The sequence below is a fragment of the Podarcis erhardii genome (genome assembly GCF_964252035.2).
Source record: "Podarcis erhardii genome assembly, chromosome: Z".
Classification (NCBI taxonomy): domain Eukaryota; kingdom Metazoa; phylum Chordata; class Lepidosauria; order Squamata; family Lacertidae; genus Podarcis; species Podarcis erhardii.
Genome location: NC_138504.1, coordinates 23022195 through 23048647, shown reverse-complemented (window position 1 = coordinate 23048647; position 26453 = coordinate 23022195). Strand labels below are relative to the sequence as shown.

Below are 26453 nucleotides of genomic sequence, written 5' to 3'. Positions count from 1 at the left end.
TAGTATGTACATACTTCAAAGCTTAAATAGAGTAATGGTTTTATGTTATTATGCCATTTACTGGGGCTATTGTTTTCTTGTGTTTGCTGTGTCTGTTGGCAGCTCTTGATCTGACATGATTTAAAACATGTGATTTGCATTGAGAGATCGGGTTTTTTGAGTAAACATCAGAAATCCATTATTAAAAGGCTGAATTTTTAAGAGGCACATGTTACAATGTTAATATACAACATGGAGCTGTCCACAGCCTCATCAGCTGGTGCGACCACTACAGTTCACATAAAACCAAAGACCTGCCAGCTTTACTTAACAGAAAAGTCTCCAATAGCCTCAATTGCAAAGCCTACTCAGAAGTACCAAACACCCTTAGTGCAGAGATTTCCAAACTGTGTATCGTGACATGTTTGTGTGTCGGCTGCAGTGTGAAGGTGTGTCATGTGAATGCTTCCTGCACTCTATCTGGCTAGAAAGGGGTTAGTTTAACCTCCAGTTTGCTAGTAAAATTACTGTATCTCAAAATGATGTATGTCTAAAAATGTGTGTCACCAACATGAAAAGTTGGGAAAGCTCTGCTCTAGTGAGTAATATTTATAGATAATCTGGGCAATCACCATTCAGAGTAGCCCTGATGAGTTTTTAAGAAGTAGTCTTTTAAAAAGCCATAGTGTGTTTTCCAGGTTTTCGCATCACAAATGTAAAAGTATATATTCTACTGTCAGAGGCAGAGCCCTTCTGCATACCAATTGCTGAAGCCGCTGTTACACTCAGGTCCTGTGGGCAGATTTCCCATGGGCAAAAAGTTGGCCCTTCTGAAAACTGGATAGGAACTGGATAGGAAGTAGGAAAATGGCATAGGGCATACTGCTCTCTCAATCGAATTTGGAGCCTTTGGTTTGATCCAGCAAGGCTCTTATGATTTAAACATTTTCCACACTGAAATCAAGGTTCTTAACTTTAGCTGGATTGCTCCCCAAAAGTTTCAAAAAATTAACGGGCACCAGAAGCTCATAATTCAGAACTACTGATTGTTCCTACAGGTGTTCTAATCTATAGATAGGCAGCAGACATATAGGAAAGATCTCAATCACTGTGTCACGGAGGTGCTCAGACCACCTACCCACTCTTCTCTAAACAAGACCCTGCTTACTTCCCTCCAGCTCTAATACTGGAGCCAAGCACTGGGGTGACCAGGAATCACTGTTCTCCCTACATCTCAACTTTGACATGGGAAGAGGGGGAATGGGAAAAGGGGGCTGTGCTGAGACCTGGGTCAAGTAGAAGGGGAGCAGCAGGACTTGGGTAAACTAAAGTTTTGGCATGGCTACCAGTGCTGGCCAAAATATGTGAATCCCAATGGAAGCTATTTGGTCTTTCCTGAAAAAGGGCATATAACTTAAGTAAAATGGTCTTAATGCTTTCTTGTATCTTGTGGCTCACAGTTATCAAAGCTAATATCACATTCAGATCTGGCTGTTCTGAGAACAAAGGAGGTTTACAAACAACAACATTAAATGAACTGTAGTCCAGTCTGGCAATCTCAGAGGAGGAACACTTCAGGGAACAGTAATGTCCTGTTCCTGTCCACCCCAACCCCCCTTCATGAAGAATGACTATGCCTTGAAATATGGATTTTTAAAATACCCCATACTTCTTTTAAGAACGTATTTTCAGGTTGCTGAAAGATGCAGCTAGTACTGCATTTGAAGCTACAAACAAGTCCAGCATAATTTTTAATTAAAAAACACACTGTTAAAGGTACTAAACTTTAAGAAAGGTTTGCATGTGAAGTAAGATGCCTAGAGTTGGATCATTCCTGCAAGAAAAAAACCTTAGTAGTTTATTTTGGGCTTCTGACTCATTAACCCCAATATTGAACTTTGGGAAACATACAATTCAGTCTAACTCATGTTTGGCCCTGCAAATGCAAAGACAAAAATCCCCACAGGCAGGTATTTTTGAATAATCTTTAATATGAAAGCAGTCATAGAAATAAGTCCCCATAACTGAAGACAAAGCCCTCTACAAACCTGAAATTTCTAGACCGCCTCTCCTTTGCTATTTCCCCGTTAAACACATCTGTAACACCTTGTTAGATTGCTTTTGAAAGGGCTTCTCTCCACTACAGCAGGACCACACACGAACATTTCAGGCAAATTGGTTTCCATATTGCAAAATTCAAGGGAGGTTGGAAAAAAAAGACTTTTGACAGAAACCCCGTTATAACTTAAATTCGGGAAGGAGGGGGTGGCATGGACCATCACCTCTCCATAATACCAATCTGTTCATAAACTAAATATATGTTTTTATTAAATCTTTAGAAATAATGTTAAATGTTTCCCAAGGGAGCTTATATGCACCCCTCTTTTGCGTATAATATTTGGCTTCCATCCAGAAAAGTACCACAGGTTATGTTGAGACACTGGACATGTTTCTTAGGTATTGCTCAACAAGTACACATAGTCAAACATTTTCTGTGTTCACAGATGGAAAATAGCCACATAATTAATATGTGAAACAGCTTTGGCTGTGGCAGGGATAAACCACTGCAGGGTTTTTTGAAGAAACAAAACAAAACAAAACATACAATTCCTGAAACACTCTGAAGTACAAGAGACTTCCTTGTAGATTTCCTCATGAACTATGCTATCACTCCCATATATATATATATATATATATATATATATATATATATAATCATTTACAAAGATAGCAGTCTGCAGAAGTGTCTGAAGCAAAATTATTAGCTCCGTATTAGCATTAGGAGATTCATTTACCACATTATTATGAAGATCTGTATAGGCTTAAACTTGCCGCAAGCAAACTTAACTTTCCAAAGCAATCATCTAGGATGAGTCCACCTTGCAGTTGAGAATCCTGTACTTCATTTCCTCTATGCCCCATAAGCTAAGAGGAACAGAGTGTTATGGAGCCATGGGTGAATAAGACTGGCTGTCATTTATCCAGATCCCACCAAGAGTTCTCTTTCATATACACCACAATCACATTGAAGGGGGAAAGAAAAAGTGGACCATTTGCTTTGCGGGAAGCTCAATAGGTTTACTAGAATGGGAGATGCACCATGTCAGCCACACCCCATGATATTGCTTGGCTACAGTTATAACTGCAAGTAGTAACAGTAAAACAAATAAACAGCTGGTTTCATTTGAAAGCAAAAAATCAAGAACCATTCAGGACAGGACTTCTACAATGGCTCTAGCATTGTGGGTATCATCTCATAGTACCATGACCCAATATTCCAGGTGTGGGGAACCTTCGGCTCTCCATATATTGCTAAACTACAAATCACTAGCCACTGACTATCTTTGCTGGGGCTGATGGGAGGTGTATTTCAGCAACACCTGGAGGGCCAAAAGTTCCTCACCCCTGAAATATTCTCTCAAATCATCGGGTAGGCTTTTAATAATGCAAGGAGGGGAGGGAAGAGAGCAAGCTACCTCGAGATCTTGAAGAGCTGCTGCCAGTCAATTGGCAATACTAGGGCAGGTACACTAATGATCTGACAGTGTAATACATAGCACTGCATTCAATGATATTTCTATTCAGAGCAGACCCACTGAAATTTTTGGACATGAGTAACTTGGATCCATTTATTTCAATATGTTGGGGGGTTATTGGGTTGTTTTTGTTTTTGTTTTGATTATGTATTTTGTGGTTTTATATTCTGATTTTATCCTGAGACCTGCGGTTATAGGGCGGTATACAAATTTAAATAATAATAATAATAGTTCTACTCTAAGTAGAAATGAGTTAACTACAACCAATAGCTCATTATTCCCTAGCAAAAATATTATTATTCAAAACAAAATGCACCAATTTACACAGTCCATCACTTTTTCGATGAATAATTTTGACGTCCTGAAAAATGGTACTTCAATTTTACAAGGAATATACAAATCCCTTAGTTCAGGGAAGTGATGGTCAGGATGATAATCCAATATGGAAGATTTGTTCATCTCACTTTTCCCAAGAGTGAAAGAATATATGTACTCTGCCTCATTTTTTTAATATCTGGATTCAATTTTAAAGGGCATTTTAATGTATCAAGAAGTCTCATGCTTATCTTTCAAAAATTATCTGACTCAGCAGGAGATCCATACTTTAGCAGAACTGATTTAAGCTTAAGAGTATGGGACACTTCTTCACCCTATTTATATATAGCGTACTGTACTTATGGAGACCCTCACAGCAGCAACTTGTCTCTCTTTCTCTTCATTTTACAACCTCTGTGCCAGAACTGTTAGTGACTCATGGCCACATCCTGTAGTGCCTAACAAATCCTCCCCCAGATAATCCTCTGTGAATTCTTCAGAGAGCAAGGGACCTGAGGCTTAGGGGAACCCTACATGCTGAACACAGACACTACCAAAGTTTAAAATAATAAGACCGGGTTATTAATTTCCCCAGCTTGTAATGTCCACATACAGTCCAAGGAAAACTCACTTGACTTTAAATACTTTTTCTGCTTATAATTGACACTGACATTATGATTTTGGTCTAGCTGCTCAAATATAGCAGCAGCCACTGCTACATACTTAGATTATTATTCTCAGTAAAACTGTAGCTATAAAATGAAATTTTTTAAAAATGAAAATCTAGTTATAGGCAAAACCAACACTCCATCTCAATCAATTGGATTGGGAGTTTCCAAGCAGAAAGGCTCAAGAGCATGCAGCATCCAATATACAGCCAAACTCTGGTGAAATGTGGTTGGTTGGCTGCAAGGGACAGCCAACTGAATCCTGATCTAAATGAACAACAACCCAATATTGGGTCATACCATTTGAGGGGAGGGGAAAGATGAACTCTCTAAGTCTTCTGTGGGAATGATTCCTGGGTGGTTGTTCCATGGCTGCTTACCTGCTCCCTTTGCCTGGGTGGAGTAGAGCTTCACTGTTTGGTGCTTTGGTGCTGAATGATCCTTGCCTACAGTTGTGACATAAGAACAAAATAACATAAGAAAATGGCCCATCTTTTCCAGCAACCTGTTCTCACAGTGGCCAACCAGATGCCCCAGGACACCTCTATCTTCCTTTCCCCACAAAGTATCATTTCCCCAAGGTACCAGGTAGAATGGATCAGAACTAGACAGGCAGGCATTCGTGCATCCAACTGCAAAAGCCAAAGATGTAGGAAGGGAAAGCAGCCTATTTTCCCCACTCTCAAACTTTCTAGCTCAGAATATAAGGTGGGGAAGAAATGGAGGAAAGGGAAAGAGGAAAAATAATGGGCATTATGTTAAAAATATTGTTTTGTATATACAAAGCAATGTATTTAGGGGGGAAAGTGGGTACTTTTCTTAAATAGAAAACTGGAGAAAATCCTGAGCTATTAAAATGACTCTGGCATCCAGGACTTCTAAATACTCTCCCTTTTCCTTGTTTTATTTTGTCATCTGGGGCTGTGTGGGGAGTGCCAACCAACATTATCTCTGCGTATAACCAAGTGCCAAAGAGAAGTGTTGATAAAAACTCAAGTTATCAAATAAAACACTCTTCCTAAGCTGCAATTCTCATTACCAAAGCAAAGGCTCATTTACAAACACTGGCCTGCCAGCTGTAAGCTAGACTCCCCCATCCCAACTTCTAAGGCAAATGAACTTTGCTTATCGGAGAAAAAGTACATTAAAGCCAAATGCATGTTACATTTGAATGAGATCATTTATAAGAACAATACTTTTTCTACATCTAACACACCCACATCCATGCAGTGTGTACTAAAGTAAAATAGTGCGCAAAATGGTTCGAAGACCCCACTTAGATAATATGTTTCTTAGGACATTTGCTAGTCTTTAGTCCTCTTTGTGCTTTATTGCAGTGAACTAAGACAGCTACCCTTCCAGAAATCAACATTTTAACAGCTGTAGCATCCATGGGAGTGTGATGAAACTGTGTTTAATTATAATTTCATTTTAAAATATAGTTCACATTATTTAGGCAAAAGAGAAATGGATTTTAATGGGGCTTTTATTTTTTATTTTTTAAAATTGATAGTAAATAAAAGCAAATTGACCTTCGTTTCAAACTCAACAAAGCACCCAAAGTGAATTATAACATTATATTAAAGCAGTCATGCAAAATCTGTAATTGAAACAGAACAGGCACTAAATGTGAAATGAGTCAACAAAGCACTGGCAAAAAAGTCAACACAACCTAGCTAAATGCCAGCAAGTTCATTTTAAAACAAAACTAAATTTAAAAAAGAAAGAAAATTAAGTTGTGGTAGCTGGTAGGCATTATATAGAGAAGGAGCCAATCAAATCTTCCACAGAAGCCATCCAAGCAAGTAGGTGCTGAATCGAAGTAAGCTGGTGAGTTCACCAATTCCAAAGTTAAATTATGGAACAAATTAAAGCAGTAATTCCCAAAATGTGTGTCACAAGAAATGCTTAATTAAATATGCACTGAAAAAATCAAAACCATAATTTGAGATACAACCAGTGTCTGTATCTTGAATGGGGAGGATTTATACAGCACTGGCACCACTTCTCTGTTAATATAGTACTAACGCAATCCAGAGGACAGAAGGATTCAGCAGAAGATATACCAGCATCACATGACAAAGCCCACACTGTAGCTGATAGACACAGATTAATCCCTCATACATCATTACTGGCAAACAGCAGGATCCTAAACCTGAAGCCAGCCCACCTGTGGAAAGGGGGGGTGATAGAAACTGGGAGGCAATATTAATGTGACTTTCCTTCAGTTGCAAGGTGGACACTTGACCACTGTTCTTGTAGTTAACCCTATTAATCTAACTAGTACTCAGTCAAGAAAGGGAATATGTATCTTTTTAGGGGCAGAACAGTTAGCCTCTAATGTTAACCCCCAAAATTAATGTGCCATCAGAAGTTGGGAAACATTGCTTTAAAGGGATCATATGGGGGGAAGATTTGACAAGTCATTCTTATGCTCATCCATGCCCATCTATTTCAGATTTCTCAAGCAGTTATTTCAAGGAGAACAAACATTACTATACATAAACAAAACAAATTCCTTCCAGTAGCACCTTAAAGACCAACTAAGTCAGTTCTTGGTATGAGCTTTCGTGTGCATGCACACTTCTTCAGATACACATGAAGAAGTGTGCATGCACACGAAAGCTCATACCAAGAACTGACTTAGTTGGTCTTTAAGGTGCTACTGGAAGGAATTTGTTTTGTTTTGACTATGGCAGACCAACACGGCTACCTATCTGTAACTATTACTATACATGTTATCATATATACTTTTGAATACTGCCAAATATATATAAATAGATAGAACTGCCCTACACATTTTCACCCAGAAATACAAAATACTATGTCAAATGAATATAAGAAGTATGACTCTCAAGTTTCTACTAGCTATTTCTAAACTGCTAATGGAATAACTAGACTCCCAAATCCTTAGGAATAAGCATCAGATTTCTAGACTGTAGGCAAACAGTGGTGTTTTATTTGAGGCTTGATTGTAATTTATTTTCAAAATAATGAGAAATTCATTGAAAAATGTGGAGTGAAATATTTAAACATATAGTAAGTAAGTCACATGTACACAGCTGTTCTTTACACTGAAATGGAACCAGAGATTAACTGAGCTTACAAAGAATGGAAAGTTTGATTGGCAATGGGAACATTCAGTAAGGTTACACTGTTAACTAGACTGAATGATTCTTTCAATAAAATAAAATAAATATTTGATCTGGCATTGAACTTCAGAGTTCAACCCATTCACATTGCAACATTCAGCATATGGCTGCCAAAATAGATCTTCTTTACCATCATCAACTTCAAAGTACATCAATTAGAGTCCAATACAGCTTGGGAAAAGATTAAGGATGGGATTTTCAAATACCAAGGAAACTAGTATGGCAGGACCCAATTCAGAAAGCCAGGACATTTTTATTTGCAATTGGCTGCAGCTATCAGACATGATAGCTAAATGGAACCTGGGGATCAGAGGTGGCATTTCCTCAAATATCAGCTGAAGGGGCAGGGGCAGGAAAAGTACAGGGAATATTGTTGTGTTCATGCCCTGCTCTGGGCTTCCCATTCCCACAGGATGTTAGAATATACTATTTTGACTAATTTATCCAGTATGCATAGTGCTTTTCAGAGTACAAAATGACAGGTCCCTCGCCAAGGAGCTTAAAATTCAACATAGGGGATAAAGTGTGTGCAGTGGGTTGGGGGTAGAGGCAGCAGTTCACAAGGAAATAATTTGTTTTTGCTGTAGGCCCATGTACAAGGAAACATGAGAATTAGGGGTGAGTGCCAAAGGATTCATGGAAAGAAGATGCACCCTTTGTTTGCTCAAGCAGGATTGTTTTACCTTCTGGTCACTTCAGGGGCACCAATGGAAGGGGAGACAACATTTTACAAGTCTCTGCCACCCTCAAGCAAGTGTGCTTACCAAGCAGTGCATCCCTAACCCCTCCCTCACTATTCTGTCTACCCACCTCTCAGTTCAACCTTCCGACCTGTCCATCCATTTGCCAAAGTAAATGTTTGTGCTGATGCAGTGGAAGGACCCTGATCTGCGTGAGATCATTTGTGTGCAACATCTGTGCAAATCTGAGGATCCTGGGAGCTCCCATGGTGCAGCCTTTTCGAGCAATCAGATTGCAGAATCACTAAGAAATGGTGTGTCCACACTGATCAATTTACACAGAAAGGCTTGTGTTAACACGAGTGAGGGAATAAATTATGGCTGCCTCCACAATAAGCTCTTCCAGAATGTAATAAAGAGTTCAGTGTGTGTTCCTCACCAAGGAATCCCAACCTTTTCATTTAAAGTCTGGTTTGCAGAAGAGATAACAGCTGAAAACTCACCATCTTGACCTTGGCAAACTTAATCACAACATGTCTTTTGAAGCATTCTCCAAAGCAGGTGAAGGGAGGAGAGTAAAAAAGCTTGTTTCAGGGGGAAGTCTATGTGCAATGACAAATTCCTTTGATAAATCGCTAACGTCATTTTAATTAGGATACACAGCAGGCTTTAAAATAAATAAAAAAATGTATTCCTAAAGGTCACCTGAAACCAATATTGGGGTGTGTGTAGAATGGTTCCTAACACTTTGCACCAAATGATCAATTATGCATAAGAAAGTTCAGAATACATACTGGTTATAATCAAGTCTTGGGCTGCAATATCATACAGCTTGGAACCAGAGCCACATTTACACCATACAGTTAGAAACTCAGATATATAAGCTAGGTGCCAGCTGGCTCATTAAACCAAGGTTGCAGTCACCAAAATGGAATGTCCATTTGCCGTTTTGGGGTAAGACAGCTTGAAAGTCTTATTTTTCAAATGATGGACTGACTATGATTGATTCTCAGTTAAACATCTGGCTTGTTCAGATGATAACCTTGAGCTTGCTTAAGAACCTTGAGACCTCAAAAAAGAAATGTCACTTGATCCAAGGACAGTGCACATGTATACTGGCCTATCCCGAACTCTTTCTTAATGGTGACTGCTCCTGCTCAGACTTCACAGAAAAAGCAGTTTGGTTCCAGAAATTCATTCTGATTGTGCAGATAAAATATAACAGTTAAATTTTTACAGGGTGGGATATTAGTGTGTGAAACTAGTCCAGGTCCAATGATCCTCAAATGGTGGAGATGTCAGGCGTCATCCTGGCACCAAGGCATCTTCACATGGTCACAAGTGGTTGAAAGTCAAGTGCAAAATGTGCCTGGCACCTGGCTAGTTTTGAACACTGATATAAGCATTATTATATCATTTTAAACACTCATGGTTTCTACCAAATAATTATGGGAGCTGTTGTTTGTTAAAGGTGCTGAGAGTTGTTAAGAGGCCCTTATTCCCCTCACAGTGCAGCAATTCCAAAAGTAATTTTAGTATGCAATCTTAAGTGTCCTGTTCAGAGTGTGTGTGTGTGTGTGTGTGTGTGTGTATGTGTGTGTGTGTGTACATGTGTGCACAAAGTAGTAGATGAACCACCTCTTCCAAAGACCTGCTGGCATGTACCACCCAAGGTGGGACTTAACTCTTTCTTATTGCATGGCATCTTATTCTCTCTCTTCCTCCCCATCCCCACTAGTTCTACATGGGGGTGGGGAGGGAGAGAGGGAGAGAATTGAAAAATAAGACCCCACTGCTTGATTTTTACTATTATTTTATATTGTAAAGTTTAAATGTTATTGTTTTAAGTTTGTTTTGCTTTATTACATATTATTGTTATTTTAACTTTTTGTAAGTTGCCCTGGCAACATCAGTGGTGTTTGACAAATTACTAACCTTCAGCATAACCAGCCTCACAGTGCTGTTACAAAGCTTAAGGGGTTACTCAGAGCTTCACAGAAGTGAGAAATAATAACATTTATATTTTTTTAGGTCTTTTCTTACATTAGAGGGAGTCGCAAACATCATCTCAATAATTGCCACAACACTTCCCAGCTTGTAGCTACACCAACCTCTTAATAGTGAACTCTAGTTGGGGGGAGGGGGGGCTAACACACAACTGAAGCTATCAATTTACATACCCAGATTAAAATTAAGTTGGTTTCTTCAAATGACAAGCTTGATAAATCTTGGAACAATCAGGCAATATAACAGAATCAAAGATTATACTATGCTGTTCTTCAGCGATCACAACATATCCAGTGTAAATCTTTATGGCTCAAAGAGACGCAACTATACTTGAACGCTTATTATTATTTAAACAGCTTGAAATCACAAGAGTCATGAGCCTATTGAAAAATCACTTGGATTTCAAGCTAGCGTTATGGCATATGTAGGCAGGTATTACTTTTTTAGTTTAAATTACAGTTTGCCATCCTAAGCATACATATGTATTTACCAGCATAAATGTGTGAATACTGAACAAAGCATGCATTCTTAAAAATTCAATAATAAAAAGCAAGTATGTTTTATACAGCAGTATGAAAGAAATAGTATAAAGGCAAAAATATAAACATTTCTTCATTACATTTGAACACAGTAAAAGCTGGAAATGCACATGCATGCAAACAGGAAACACACACAAAGAGTATGAGTTAAGTACACCTGCCAGCTTTTGCATCATCCACAGCCAACTGGCATGATTACAGGACAACACACCACTTGCCATATGTTGAGAAAGGGGTTCTGCAAGATTGGGGGTTTCCATCAACTGAATCACAAGCCCTACGAATTTAATAACAGAGAAAAAGAGGGCTGATGACTGCAGTTCTGTATAGCTACCTATTGAATAATCACAACAGTTTCTGCCTTGACTGCTGAACCTCTGCTACTTCAAAAGCCAGGAACAAGCATGGGGTAAAAATACTCATCTATCCAAATCTGCTGGCTACAGTAACTACCTTTTACACAAGAGAGAAGTTCAGGAAGCTGTGCACTCACTCTAGTCAAAGGGGAATAGCCAGAAGGCTACGTGGCATTCAGACACAGCAGCACCAGGGGGAGGGGGAGGGGAAGAGAAAGCAGAAGAGAAGAAAGGAAAGACATCACCTTTCCGTGCCCCCGGACTAATAATTTGCAGCAGGTAATAAAAGCAAAAGGAAATATCTGATTGCAGTGCTAGAACAAACCCTTCCAAAATGGAGCAGTGATCAATAGAAAGGTCAGCTTTCTAACTGGGATACACCGGAGTATGCTGAGGGGGTGGGTGGAGTGAAGAGGGCACTAAAGGGGACTTCCTGCAACATAGCAGAGACTCAAGTTGACATGGCAGGTGTGCAAAGTTTAGGTCTGACTGCTGAACTCCACTACCGCAAGAGAACAATAATATGAGCTCTTTTACATTCACCTACTTCTCAGGCACTTCATTGCACCCATAAGCACAAACCCCCTCGAAAGACTAGCCTCTTTCAACTACCTGCCATTTGAAACACAAATCTGCACACCTGAAGCACAAACAGCCCCGGCATCGTGCATATGGCTCCATGCACAAATCCAACGACTGAACATACAATACATCAGTTTTGATACCAGCATCTGAATCAAAATCAGTTTGCCGGAGCCCAGTTTCTGCACAAACCCACTCAGCAATTCTTGCAGGCCCAATATTCTCACAACTTCCAATCTTCCTTCAATTTCACCACCTAAAGCTCCACTGTATTCACACACAGAGACACACTGCTCCCCCCCCCCAAAAAATCTCCTATATCCTTATCCAAGACTCCTACATCCAAGTCACAACACACTTGTGTCGTGTGGCCCTTTAAACATCCAATACTCCAAAGACCATCAGAATCACCAACCACCAACTTCAGTCTCCCGATTTCCTCAGAATCCATTCTTCTCCGCCCACCCCGCAAACCCCTTCGCAGCAAACTCCCCGTTTCCGCAAACCGGTGACAGTCCCACCCACCACACTTCCACCTGGGAGAACCTGGGAAGGTGAAAGTGGGTTTGGGGGTTGTTGGCAAAGTGTTTTAAGATGACTGGAGTGGGCATGGGTGCTAGGTGAGTGTGGCGTGGGGGAAACAGCTTGAGAGAAAAGAGTGTCCTTTTTTAATTTTTTTTAAGATAGTGGTGGTCCTCTTAGAACGGGGTGGGTTGCAAACTGAAAGCTGGACTAAGGAATGCAAGAGATGACCTGCAGGGACTGGTGTGTGTGTGTGTGCAATGCAAAGGTGTGTGATGCAAAGGTTTGCAACGGGATTAAAAACTTGGGAGGCTGCAAGCGGAGATGACCTTCCGAGGAGAAAAGCAGCCTCTTTGGAGCAAGGAGGGCGGGAGAATGCATATATTATTTTTTTTACTTGTTTCTGTTACATCGGCAGTCACGGAAGACTAAGAATCCGTGCCGGGGAGATCAGCTGGGAATGAGGCGCTGGCAGTGTCGGTGGTGCTGGGGTGGAGGGGATGAGGACTTCCTCGCGTGTGAAGCGGAGTGTGTGCCCCCCGACCCACACCAACCCCTTCCTCGCCTCCCAGCAGCCCCCCAAACTCAAGGGACACCCCGGCTTCCAACCCACCCGACCCCTCCGCAAGCCCCACCCTGGCGGCCCGGCAGACCCCTGGAGCCCCCTCCAAGAGGAGCGGGGAAGACCCGGCCACTTACCGGCGCAGGCAGGAGCCGCTGGCAGGGAGGCGGGCGGCGGGCACCGGGGAAGCCTCAGCCGCCTCCTCAGGCTCGGCGCTGCGGGGCGTCGCAGCAGCAGCAGCAACAGACTCAGTCAGACGGCTGCGCCATGATGGAATGCAGACTCCCGCACATGCGCACTGCTGCTGCCGCCGCTGCCGCCGCTGCCGAGGAACCGAAGAGGGGACACGCGCGTCGAACCAGAGTGGGAATCGGTGCGATCGGGCTCGCCAACCACACTGCGGTCTCGAGTGCCCTCGTCTCCGAGGTTAAGAAGCAGCCTCGGGCGGGGGAAGGGGGGGCGGGGCGGGCGTGCTCTCCGGATCCACGTGACGGGTGTTTTGGTTCTGTTTATCTTTTGTTTGCCTTGCACACGTTATCGTCGCATTACGTTTTCCGGATCCTTGTGCATTGCTCTCGAGACACCGGGAATGTAAACCCATGCTTGTGAAGTACGCAAGGTCAGAGCGGTGGGGAGCCGCTTACCCCCCACTCCCCTTCCTCAACCCCCCGCGGGCAGCATTCTCTTAGGGCTGCATTGCCAGTGGTGAACGAGGCCAGAGGCAAAACTCGCCCGAGCAGCAAATGTAAATGTTAGCCTCGTGCAACCACTTTCCCCGTGGTTCTCCTTTCTTCTTCAATACCCCCACAACAACCCTGTGAGGTGGGCAGGGCCGGCCCCAAGACATTTCGACATCCGAGTTGGACCCCAAAATGGACCTCCCTCCCTCCTTGCCAGGGAATAAGGGGATCAGGGAAGATCTACATCAGAAACAAGGGTGGCGGGGGTGACATCAGGCTCTGCCATCCCTGTGGACCCTGCCGCCTGAGGCAGTCTTTTCACCTCATGGGCTCTGGAGGAAGGTTAGGCTGAGAGGCAAATGACTGGCCAAGGGTCACCCAGTGATCTTAACGGCCGAGGTTGGAATCAAACCCATGTCCCCCAGATCCTAGTTCCACACTCCAAGCACTAAGAAACACAGCTACACCAGTAGGCTTAGTATCTCCCCTCGCTATCCCCACCAACGCAAGGACATATTGCAGAGAGGCAAAGACATTCAGGGTGCAAAGCAGAGTTAATCAGAGGTGTTGCCTGGGAAGGACTCAGAAGGTGGTATGGAGATGCCTCCAGCTTCTTGGCCTGTGGCTCCCCACATGTGAAGGAAGTAAAATCACATTCAGACTAGTACTGATACTAGAATTGAACATATTGCATTTCAGAGGTAGGAGGAGGGAAAAGGACTTTACTGAGGCAAAGTGAGTATAAAGCACCAGGTTTAAAGCTGACTCTACAATTTCCATATATTCAAGGAAGCAGGTGGTAATGTATTTTACAGAAGATTTGTGTTAACATAAAATAAAAACCCACCAGACTGCCTGAAATTTACCAGATTTTACACATTCATTAATAACTAGATTTCTATGTTAGTTTCTCTAGTATTGCTGAATCCCATACATTTTGTAACTAGGGGGCTAGTGTGACAGCGGTCAACGTCTTCCAATGCTGTGTAATTATGCAACAATTTACAAGAATTTAATGAAACATTGGGAAGAACTTTCTGACAGTAAGAACTGTTAGTCAGTGCAATGGACTGCCTCGTAAGGTGGTGGACTCACCTTCATTGGAAAGTTTTAAGCAGAGGTTGGACGGACAGCTTTCAGAGATTCTTTAATTGTGATGCTTGCACAGCAGGGGGTTGGCCTAAGGGGTCTCTGCCAACTATGATTCTTTTAATGAGTTCCTTGGATTTTAGTTGGATGTTATCACCCTCAAACAAGAAAGCAATGCAAGTTGCCAGGCGATCTGCATAGATTCTTTAATAATGGTGGATAGTATTCTTATTCTTATTCTTATTTATACCCTGCCTATCTGGCTGGGTTGCCCCGACCATTCTCTTTCTGATGCCTCTTTCACTATATCAGACCAAAAAAATCTTTGGACTGGTTGGCACTCCCAGCACAGATGTAAATCAGTATCAAGAAACCCACATCTACTCCAGCACATCAGAGTCGCCTTGAGTGTAATGAGGGAAATTTGCATGGGAGTTTGGTACCATCTGTGATTCAGCTTTAGGGTCATTTTCTGTATCTTCACTGATAAACTTTGAGTTGGTTTGTTCATGGTCTATCTCTGATTTCTGCATTGAACTTCATTTCCCTATTTAATGCTCATGAGGTTCCCAAACTATTCAGCAAGACCCTATTTAATGCAACCACAAGGCCATTTCCTGTTGGTCACTTAACAAGTCTAACACTTTCCATATGGATGAGGGCCCAGGTATATTGGGTTTGAATATAAGGGAATTTCAGAAGATGGACACTTTAGGTGAGATTAAGCCATCAGCCCTGTATTTTTCGAAACAGAAGAGTGTTTGATTTACTATAACAATTAATTTTAGAGTAGAACTAAATAAAGGAATTAACATGTGCTTCTTGGACTGTAAAGTTTAAAAGGGAAAGGACTCCTGGATGGTTATGTCCAGTCAAAGGCAACTGTGGGGTTGCGGTGCTCATCTTTGCTTTCAGGCCAAGGGAGCCGGCGTTTGTCCACTGACAGCTTTCTGGATCATGTGGCCAGCATGACTAAACCGCTTCTGGTACAGTGGAACACCGTTACAGAAGTGCACAGAAACACCATTTACTTTCCCGCCACAGTGGTACCTATTTATCTACTTGCACTGGTGTGCTTTCAAACTGCTAGGTTGGCAAGAGCTGGGACAGAGCAACAGGAGCTTACTCTGTTGCAGGGATTCAAACTGCCAATCTTTCGATCAGCAAGCCCAAGAGGCTCAGTGGTTTAGACCACAGCGCCACCCGCGTCCCTCTTGGACTGTAATAACCTGCCAGGGGATCATTGAATTCATGAAGGGTACCTTTGAGCTTATTCTGAGAGACCAATGCATGCTCATTGGTAATAAGGAATGAGATGGAACAACAAATCCTAACCAAGGTGTTTCATTTTTGCATCATGGGTTTTGTAGTTTTAAAAGTGCATAAAAGCTTTGTTTCTTATTAAATATGCATATGGTCAACCTGTGTTGCATGGCTGCCATCTTACAAATCCTTTCTTGAGCATAAGCCTAGTTTGTTCTCAAGGCAGCTAATGGGGAAAGCTAAGAAGCTTTAGAGTCTGATGCTGGATACAAATGGGTCTGAGTGTGGTATAGAGATTAAGAGCCTAAACTACAAATAAGAACCTCTGCAGTTAAAAATTTGCAACTGCTGTGAACTTTAGGCAAACCACTCTCTCTCACCGTCAGTTCTATGCTTCATCTGCAATATGGGGAATACGAACATTGCCCGCCTTTTATTTTGTTTAGGAGACGCCTTTCACATACGTTTTACAGTGGTACCTCAGGTTAAGTACTTAATTCGTTCCGGAGGTCCGTTCTTAACCTGAAACTGTTCTTAACCTGAAGCACCACTTTAGCTAATGGGGGCCTCCTGCTGCCGCCGTGCCACCCGAGCACAATTTCTGTTCTCCTCCTGAAGCAAAGTTCTTAATCCGAGGCAATATTTCTGGGTTAGCAGAGTCTGTAACCTGAAGCGTATGTAACCTGAAGCATATGCAACCCGAGGTACCACTGTAATTTGATTTACAACCCCACAATAAAAACAGGTAAAAATAGGTTTTTAAAATTTATTTTTAAAACAACTCAAGGTAAATTTAATAGCAATACAAATAAACATCTAGGGCAGAGACCTAAGATACTTTTTTATTTCCCCCAGCTGAATGAGACCCTTACAAGATAAAACAAAATTTAAAAAAATCCTTCCAGTAGCACCTTAGAGACCAACTACGTTAGTTATTGGTATGAGCTTTCGTGTGCATGCACACTTCTTCAGATACATTTCAGAAGTGTGTGTGCACACGAAAGCTTATACCAATAACTAACGTAGTTGATCTCTAAGGTGCTACTGAAAGGAATTTTTTTATTTTGTTTCGACTATGGCAGGCCAAAACGGCTACCTACCTGTAATCTTACAAGATAGTTGTAAGAACTGCAACTAGATGCTGCTCATAGAATGCTCTGAACATTTGAAACCACCATACAAATATTAAGTTTTAATGTGTGCATGTAATAAAGTAAAATGTGATTTACCGTATTTTTTGCTCTATAAGACTCACTTTTTCCCTCCTAAAAAGGGGAAATGTGTGTGCGTCTTATGCAGGCTGCACGGCTATCACAGAAGCCAGAACAGAAAGAGGGATTGCTGCTTTCACTGCGCAGCAATCCCTCTTGCTGTTCTGGCTTCTGAGATTCAGAATATTTTTTTTCTTGTTTTCCTCCTCCAAAAACTAGGTGCGTCCTGTGGTCTGGTGCATTTTTAAATGAACTCAAAAGGACTTATTCTGCATGGGTGATTGGGTTGCAGGTATGCCTCAATGCCCACAATTTACAGCAAAAAAGTACCAGTAGGAGAGATGTGGGGAACCTCTGGCCCTCCAGATGTTGTGGAACTACAACTCCTATCACCTCTGGCCATTGGCCATGCTTGCTGGGGCTGATGGGAGTTGCAGTTCAGCAACATCTGGAGGCACAAATGTTCCCTGCACTTGCAGTACAAAAAGATACATCATGACACTCCATTAGACCTCCCTTGTTGCACTCTGGCTTCAGACAAGCAAGTCCACACCCAGTTCATCCAGTAGACAGGGGCAAATTCAGTGTACCATGTGATCACAGATAGCTCTACTCTACAGGCCAATTCTTCAGCACTACAACTCAAGAAACAGTCATTATGCAAGAAGCGGCAGACAGTCCCAAGACTGAGTGAGTGCTCCACAATTTCCTGCAATGTCAAGTCAATCCTTGACTGTACCTTCACTTACTCCATATAGTCCAAGAAGAAGAATGGCACTGGAGTTAGGAAGCTATGTGCCCTACTTTATTTCTCTATTTGGAGTGCTATCAGATGATAGTCCTCTGTTTGAAAGCATTCTCTTGGTCAGCCTTTGCCCACCTAGTGTAAGGTTACCAGATTTTTTTTCAATGAATCCGGGGACACTTTTCAACTTCAATAGGAATTTATCAGAGGACTGATTTGTAAATCCGGGGACGTCTGGTAACCTTAACTGAGTGCCCTCCAGATATATTGGACCACAGTCAAAATCCTGCTTAAAGATAAAGAACTCTCAGAAAGGAGACCTTGAAACTGACCACTAACAATGAGCACCAAGATAGCAGACTGAGCAGGCAAGGAGGATTCCTGGTTATTGTCTGCTCCACTGCGGTGCATTGTTTTCATATTGAAAGCATAGTAATTATTTCTATACATGCATTGATACACAAGCAATTTTCATGCAAATCTATGCACTTTTTGGCAAAGTGTTTCCTCTTTTTTTGGCAATATTCTGAGTGGGCGGTGTGCCTTGGACTTCTGCCTCCCCCCCAAGTCTTTTCCTGGCATCAACACTGCCCCATTTCCACAAATAGTCCAGCCTCCAGGCAATTGGAAATACACATTTCAGACTGAGCATTTCCCAACCTAAATGAACCCCAAATTGATATTACCCCCACGGTGGAAAAATAAATCAAGACACCTTATAGGTACCGTATTTTTCGCCCCATAGGACGCACCGGCCCATAAGGCGCACCTAGTTTTTTGGGGGGGGGGGAATTATTCTCCCCCCCCCCAGGCGCGGGGCTGGGGCGGGGGAAGCCTGAGCTTCCCCGGACCCCAGCCCCCAGAACAGGCAGCTCTCCATAAGCCGTGGGAGCCCAGCGCAGGATCCTGCGGCTTGCAGAGAGCTGTGCGAAGCTTGAAGCCTGGGTGCGCTGAGCTCAGCGCGCCCAGGCTTTGGCATGCAGGCAACTCTCCACAAGCCGTGGGAGCCCAGCACCGGGCTCCCACAGCTTGTGGAGAGCTGCGCGAAGCCTGGAGAGTCTGAGAGCAATGGCGAAGTTGCGCGCAGCTTCGCCATCGCTCTTGGAGCTTGCGGGGCTGGGGACGGGGGAAGCCGGAGCTTCCCCCGACCTCAGCCCCCAGAATGGGTCCCAGAGCGATGGCGAAGTTGCGTGCAACCTCGCCATCGCTCCCGGAGCTTGCCGGGCTGGGGGGATAGCTTCCTGAAGCCTGGAGAATGAGAGGGGTCGGTGCGCACTGACCCCTCTCGCTCTCCAGGCTTCAGCGAAAGCCTGCATTCGCCCCATAGGACGCACACACATTTCCCCATCATTTTTGGAGGGGAAAAAGTGCGTCCTATAGGGCGAAAAATACGGTACATGTATTTTCCCACCACCACAAGATTAATGACTGTTGAGAAATACAGTGGTACCTCGGGTTAAGTACTTAATTTGTTCTGGAGGTCTGTACTTAACCTGAAACTGTTCTTAACTTGAAGCACCACTTTATCTAATGGGGCCTCCTGCTGCTGTTTGCGCCGCCGGAGCACGATTTCTGTTCTCATCCTGAAGCAAAGTTCTTAACCTGAAGCACTGTTTCTGGGTTAGCGGACTCTGTAACCTGAAGCATATGTAATATGTAACCTGAAGCATATGTAACCTGAGGTACCACTGTGTTTGCTTTGGAAAATAGTGCAGTGAGCAAGGCTTATATCCCAGCACTACTGCAGGTGAAGGACTCCTGCAGATGACCTGTTTATTTGGCACTAGCAACCTTATACCTGATGTTCAGGATTCTAAGAAAGCTTCATTCCATCTTTATTCGAGAGGAAATCAGGTTGAGTGGAGTTATCTTGAGTTTTCTGGAGTATGTTATCAGCAACATACAATGACACACAGCTCTATTCCTCCTTTACGTCTGCAGGTGAGAGGTAATAAACGGAAGCCTAATCCAGATAAAACTGGAGGCACTGTTAGACAGGATGGATGGAAGTTTGCGTGCTCATGATAGGGTTACACTCCTGAAAGAGTGAGTACACAACTGAGGGATCCATTGCTGTCGCTTGAGGCTCAGGTGGACTTGGTGGCCTTGAGTGCCTTCCATCAGCTTTGGCTGTTGGACAAGCTGTGCTTCTTTCTGGACAGGGATAGCCTAATTTCTGTCATCTATGCTCTGGTAACCCCTAGATTAGATTACTGCAACCTGTTATACATGGGACTCCCTCTGAAGAAGGTTCAGAAACTTAAGCTGGTGCCAAATTCAGCAGCCAGGTTGCACAGCAAGGCATGATGGTTTGAGAATAAGATGCCAATCTTAGCCTAGAGTTTTGACCCATAAAGCCTTAAATGGCTCAGGATCGTAATACTTCAAACCCCGCCTCTCCCCATATGAACTCACCTGGAACCTACGATCATCATCTGAGGCCCGTTCTTCATGAGAGGTCCAGAGAGTGGCAGCACAAGAACGGGCCTTTTCTGTGGTGGCTCCCCACTTGTGGAATGCTCTCCCCAGGGAGACTTGCCTGGCACCTTAGGCAACTGACAAAAACAGTCCTCTTTTCCCAGGCCTTTGACTAATTAAAAAAATTGATGGCCTTTTAAATGGGGGGGGGGTGGATATTGTTTTTGATATGATGCTATGCATTTTTGTGTTTATATTGTAACCCGTCCTCAGATGAAGAGCAGTATAGAAATTAAATGGATAAATAAATAACAAAAAATACTTTCCAAAATAGATTCACCCTGAGTTGTTTACAGAAAGCATACAAGGAAGTTAGACTCTCTTCGGTCTCTATTGAGCATTTGCTCTGATTTTATTTGCAGGGAAATACAGCAATTAAGCAGCAATCCTGCATTCATCATGATTTGCTTTTGTGGTGGTTATATGTCTTTCTGTTAATCATACGTTCATCCTACACTTTTCAGTGCATTTCCCCATCACTTTCCAAACTGCAAAAAGGTCATTTTTGTTGTATATATGTATGTATGTTTCGTGAGGGCAACAGAGTGCTTTTAATCCATTTTAATTGCACATGTTCTTGAATCTCACCTGAGAAATATTGACAGTCTGGAAGCAACTCAAATTGGACCACAAACCTCTTAAAGGTAAGAGGTAATGGCCAGGTGATCCAATCATGCATGCCACATATGCATTTTTTGTAATTTTTTAAAATTGAAATTGTTGTTAATATCAAGTTTTAAATTGTTGTAACCCTTACTGAAATCTTAGAGTGTAGGGCAGATAATAAACAACAACAATAATAATAATAATAATAATAATAATAATAATAATAATAATGGCAGCAACAACATATTTTAGCCCAAAGTGTTTGAGCTTTTATCTTTGCCCTCTTTAGGTGATGTTGGATTTACTTCGACACAGACTGGCTTTTACAAAATAACTGCTTTGTTTATTTGTGACTGGATATTTTTAGGACCTGTGGATGAAATGGACTTGGATGAATTGTTGCTTTATATATCCTCCTAAGACTAGAGTGTGCAATTGCTTCCTTACTGCATGGAATTATCTGAGTTATAAATAAAAAATGACTTTATGTTACTTTCAGGTAAGCAGAAGACATGGAGGAAGGCTATGTGTACTGCTTCTAGCTCTTTTAGCTGCAGCAAATCGTTTACTACCATATAAAATTTAATTTATGCAATTTTTATCCCACCCTTCCTCCAAGATACTAAGATCTTGAGAATATAACTTGTTCAGATATTTTTGCTAGGTGCTTAGAAGACTTGGGGTACAGGCCCTGTGGCATGATTTTGCATAAAATTTGCACACGCAGGTATATATGTATAAGTGCCATTTTTAGGCCTCTAAGCAAATTAAAATGGTGTGTGGCCAGGATCTCATCAGCACTGTGCTTTGTGACATGCCCAGCTACCCTGTAGCAAAGGCACTATGTTCCTTGCAGACTGATTGACAGATGTTAAAGCACATGGTTTCCCCCAGAGAATCCTGGGAAATGTAGTTTGTTAGTGGTGCTGAGAATTGTAGTCCTGTGTGTAGCTTACCCTGCAGAGAGCTGTGTTCTGCCTTTGCAGTTGGTGGTAGCAATGCTTCTGAATGCCAGTTGCTGGAAACCACAGGAAGGGAGAGTGTTCTTGTCCTTGAATTCTGCTCTCAGGTTTCCCAAATGCCTCTGGTTGGCCACCGTGAGAACAGGATGCTGAACTAGATGAACCATTGGCCTGATCCAGCATACTGATCTTATGTTCCTAAGCTCCCAGAATTATTTGAAGAAAGCCATGTGCTTTAAATGTATGGTGTGAATGTGACCAATGTCTACTGAAAACTATTTTATTTCAGCAAGCCTACTCAAACAGATAACTTAATTACCTATATGCATTTTAAGTTTCACTGACCCTATCTATCTATCTATCTATCTAATCTACTATCTATCTATCATCTGTTTTCTAATAGTTTTGCAGGTTTTAGTTGTGTTTTACCTATAATTTTATTGCACAAAGACCTTGATTTCAGGGCTCTTTAACACCCCTGCTCAGTCCACCTGCTTTTATTCTTTCTTTATAATTGGAGGGTTATATTGAGTGTCAGTGTCTTAAATATTTTAAAGAGAGGCCAGAAAGGAGAAAGTTCACATCACCTAATGAAGACATACTTCGCATACAGAATGTGTTTGTTGACCAGGAACAAAAAGCTGCTTAATCATTTCACCTCAGAGAGAATTCCTGGAATCTTCAGTGTTCTGTATCAGAAATCTCATAACTCCTAATGTGTTGGGGATGCGGATCTGTCTTAAAAAAACAAAAGCTCACTTTCTGGGGAATAAAATGTTTGGATTACAGTCCTTTATTTCACTGAGAAAGTATGCTTGGTGCCATAGGAGTTACTAGGGAACACTGAATTCTTTTTCTGATGTTCAGTGTATTTGAACATAGGAAGCTGCCTTCTCTTTCATCGTACCATTGGTCCATTTAGCTCAATATTATCTGCACTGATTGGCAGTGGCTCTCCAGAGTTTCAGGCAGGTCTGTTTCCCCAATCCTACCTAGAGCCAGGATTTGAATTTGGGAGCTTCCATAGCTCTTCCTATCATCATCATCATCAATTTATTTATTTTCTTTTTAAAGTAGAAAAGTTCAGTTAAAACTGCAAGCAGCAATAAATAAACACTATCATGCAAAATACCCCCACCCAAAAAACCCAGCTGCCTTGTGGAAATGCTAATTGAACTACCTATGTTGCAGCATGCTACATTAAAAGGAAAAAAGCATAATATCTTCCGAAAGCTTTCTAGAAGAGTCTGATTTTGTCCTGGTGCTTAAAGCGGCATCATAAAAATGATGCTGTATTCCACATTGGTCCGGTCTACACATCACACTGAGCCAAGCCATGGCTTAGTGCAAACCCAAGAGCTTATGAGCTCCTAGAAAGGATATTGTGGCCACTTCTTTCTTCCTCATTCATTTTGCTGCTTCATCGCACTGAACAAACCATGGTTCAGCATGGCATGTCACCCTAACCAAGGCTTGCAGTTTAGCTCTCTCTAGACCAGCCATAAGTTATATCCAAGATTCCCTCCCCTGTCTTCATAGTGGAGTTGTCCCAGCCCCATCATCATTTTGTAGCCCTTTTCTGAATCTTTTTTCAGCTCTACAATTTCCGTTTGAGGTGTGGCGACCAGAAATGTGCATGGTATTCACATTGTATTACAAATGGAATACACTAGCAGTTTCATTCTCAGTCCCTGACCTAATGATCCATAACATGGAATTCACATATTTCACAGCTGCTGCACATTGGGTTGACATCTTCATCGATCTGTCCGCCATGACCCCAGGGTCTCTTTCCTTGTCAATCACATGAGTTCAGACCCCTTGAGAGGTTTTGCCCCAATGTGCACTACTTTAAACTTGTTTGCATTGAATTGCATTTGCTGTTTCAAAGTGCATCCATCCAGTTTGGAGAGATCCTTTTAGAGCCTTGGGTAATTTTTTATTTGTTTTTTACCACTGCAAATAATTGGTGTCATTGGCAAACGTGGCCACATTACTGCTCACTTCTACACCAGATCATGTATGAACAATTTTAAAAGCTCCCGATCCTGATCCAGTTCCTTGGTGGAACCCACATCTTGCTTGCCTCCATTGGGAGAACTGACCGTTTATTCCTACTTCCTCCTCTTTAACAAGTTACTGAACAATGAGACAACCTCACTTCTTATCCCATGATTGCTAATCTTACTCAAGAAACTTTGGTGAAGTAGTTTATCAAACACTTTTTGAAAGTTTTGATGCAATGTCTACTGAGTCACCCCTATCCACATGCTTATTATTAACCCCCCAAACCTCTAAAAGGTTAATTAGGTTAATTAGCTAGGATGTATCCTTGCAGAAGCCATAGGAGTTGTTCTTCAGCAAGGCTTGCTCTTCCATATGCTTTGTTATTTTATCTTCGGCCATGCTTTCCACTGGTTTCCCCAGAACAGATGTTAAGCTAACCAGTTTGCCATTTCAAGGATCCCCACTCCCTTTTTTAAAAAATAATGTTGCATTGGACACTTTCAAGCCCTCAAAAGCAGGGACTGACCGTAGGGACAAGTTACATATTTTTGTTCAAAGATCAACTATTTCACACTTGAGTTCCTTAAGAACTCTCAATGAATGCCATCTGGACCTGGAGGTCTGTTAGTTTTTAATTTGTCAATAAGGCCCAGAACTTCAACTCTTGTCATCACTGTTTGTCTCACTTCCTAAAAGGTTTCAAAATCATTGAAAAGTGGGTGGAGCAATCAATGCAAATTTTACCTTTGTTCTTTAGGCTAGTTTGCACACATGCACACAAACACACACCCCAATTTAGGCAGCCGAGAGGCATTAATAGTTCAAGCCTCACTGCAGTCAGGCAAAAGCACTGGAGGGATCCATACCTCTTATTTAACCCACCATCACTTTACATTAAGAAAGCATGCTGACTGAAGGTTCACCTTCTCAATGCTGCTGGAGTTGTCAACTACCAAAGAACTCCCCTCACAATGTGCTCTCTTGTGGCTTTTACATAATCTGCCATGGCTGTACAAGATCCCCATGTGAGCAGTGCCTAATAAAGCTTTCAAGGAAATGTTAGAGAAGCATTAAAGCTAAGCAGCATATAAATGACACGAACTCATAAATTTGTGGGTATTATAATTGAACAGTGTGGGATTCAGCATCTGGAAGATGGGGAAATAAATCATGCAATTTGTTTTATTGCTCCTGAATACGGTATATCTTGGTACCATTGAACAGTCTTTTGGTGTATGAACTGCAAATCTCTCTTCAGCTATGCAAGTACAAAACAAAATGGTTTATCTTAGAACCTAGAGTTCAAATAGTTTTCATTTTCAAAAGATTGTGACTGGTGGTGCAGCCAGAGAGATTACTTCAAGATGAAAGGGATCTGAGGGCAGCAGCCCAGTAGCGGTTTTAGGGGATGAGTTTGGGTGTTTGGTGCTACGTCTCTGACGCAATTTCTCTTCATTATCACCCACTCCAGTAGATGTTAATGAAGCTGACCCTGAAATATGCTATCTGAAACACTCACTGCCTCTTTACCAACCTTCAACACTACTGAGTTATTAGGAGGAAGTTCTGCTTGTGGCAACTGCACCGTACAAGGCAGTCACAGGGCTGTGACATGAAACTGGGCATTTTTTGCTGTTACCATTTGAATGCCCTTCTTTCTGTCATATTTGAAGCATCATCTATTAGTTACTTCAAACTTACATTTTTGCCCAGACTTTCCCTGACCCATAAGATTGGACTCTGTTTTATGCCCTTGAATCCTTTGAATCTTTGCTTATTTGCTTTTAAATGCTTTTATATGTTTCACACTGTTGTTTTATTGGTTTGAAATTGCATTCTTGTTTTAATTAGATCTATCCATCAATAAAGCTTTGATATTTATAAAATATTGGGTGGTTTATAAATGCTTAAAAATACTATAAGGTTTTTCTGAACAGACAAGTGGTGTAAAATCACTATGAAATGTAAAAAAAGCAAAATAAATATTTTTCTGTCAAAGGCTTCCATTCCTAGCCATGCCTTTGCTGAAGCCTAAGGAAACCAGATGGTGAAATGCCTTGCAGGTTGTTTTGGAAAAAAAATCCATTTCACAAAAAAAGACAACCCTCCAAAAGTCTAAGTCTAAGGCTTAGCTTTCTCATGTGGAGCCCTGGGCTCTTCCTGTGAGCAAGAAAAGGCTCCCCCTGGTCATTTTTGCACCCTGTTCACAGCCCATAAAAGGTGGATAATTGTAGGATTATGTACTGTTCCAACTTGAAGTTTCCGAAGCTCTTTCAGGAAAGCCTGGCAGCCTACTGGATCCTGTATGAACATAAGAATAGCTTCGTTGGGTCAGAGAAAGTATACATCCAGGCCAGTGTTCAACTGCAATGGTGTTAAACCAGATGCTCAATCTGTCATCAGAAGCAAGGTGGACTGAGATGTTTTGACCCCTGAGGCAAAATGCCCCATTGCCTCCCCTGATCCAGCCCCTGGATGCATGATGTGCAGGGGCCATGAGCCACTGCAAGGGCT

General features: G+C 42.0%; 2 protein-coding genes across 4 annotated transcripts in view; one reads left to right on the top strand and one right to left on the bottom strand.

The window, feature by feature from the left end:
• Positions 1 to 13195, bottom strand: part of FNDC3A (fibronectin type III domain containing 3A) — a 58007-nt gene extending 44812 nt beyond the window's left edge. The window contains exons 1-2 of one of the 3 annotated variants that reach the window (XM_081847895.1): positions 13036 to 13195; positions 4879 to 4944 (exon numbers count right to left, since the gene is read on the bottom strand). The gene's annotated coding sequence lies outside the window, so the exon portion shown is untranslated. The remainder of the gene's footprint in view (positions 1 to 4878; positions 4945 to 13035) is intronic. The other 2 variants (XM_081847894.1, XM_081847896.1) reach the window with 2 other exon arrangements.
• LOC309333993 (growth hormone secretagogue receptor type 1-like) overlaps positions 1 to 25679 on the top strand; it is a gene marked incomplete at both ends in the record, with an annotated part of 87060 nt that extends 61381 nt beyond the window's left edge. The window contains one exon of the transcript XR_014152780.1: positions 25414 to 25679. The remainder of the gene's footprint in view (positions 1 to 25413) is intronic.
• Between the last annotated feature and the right edge of the window lie 774 nt (positions 25680 to 26453).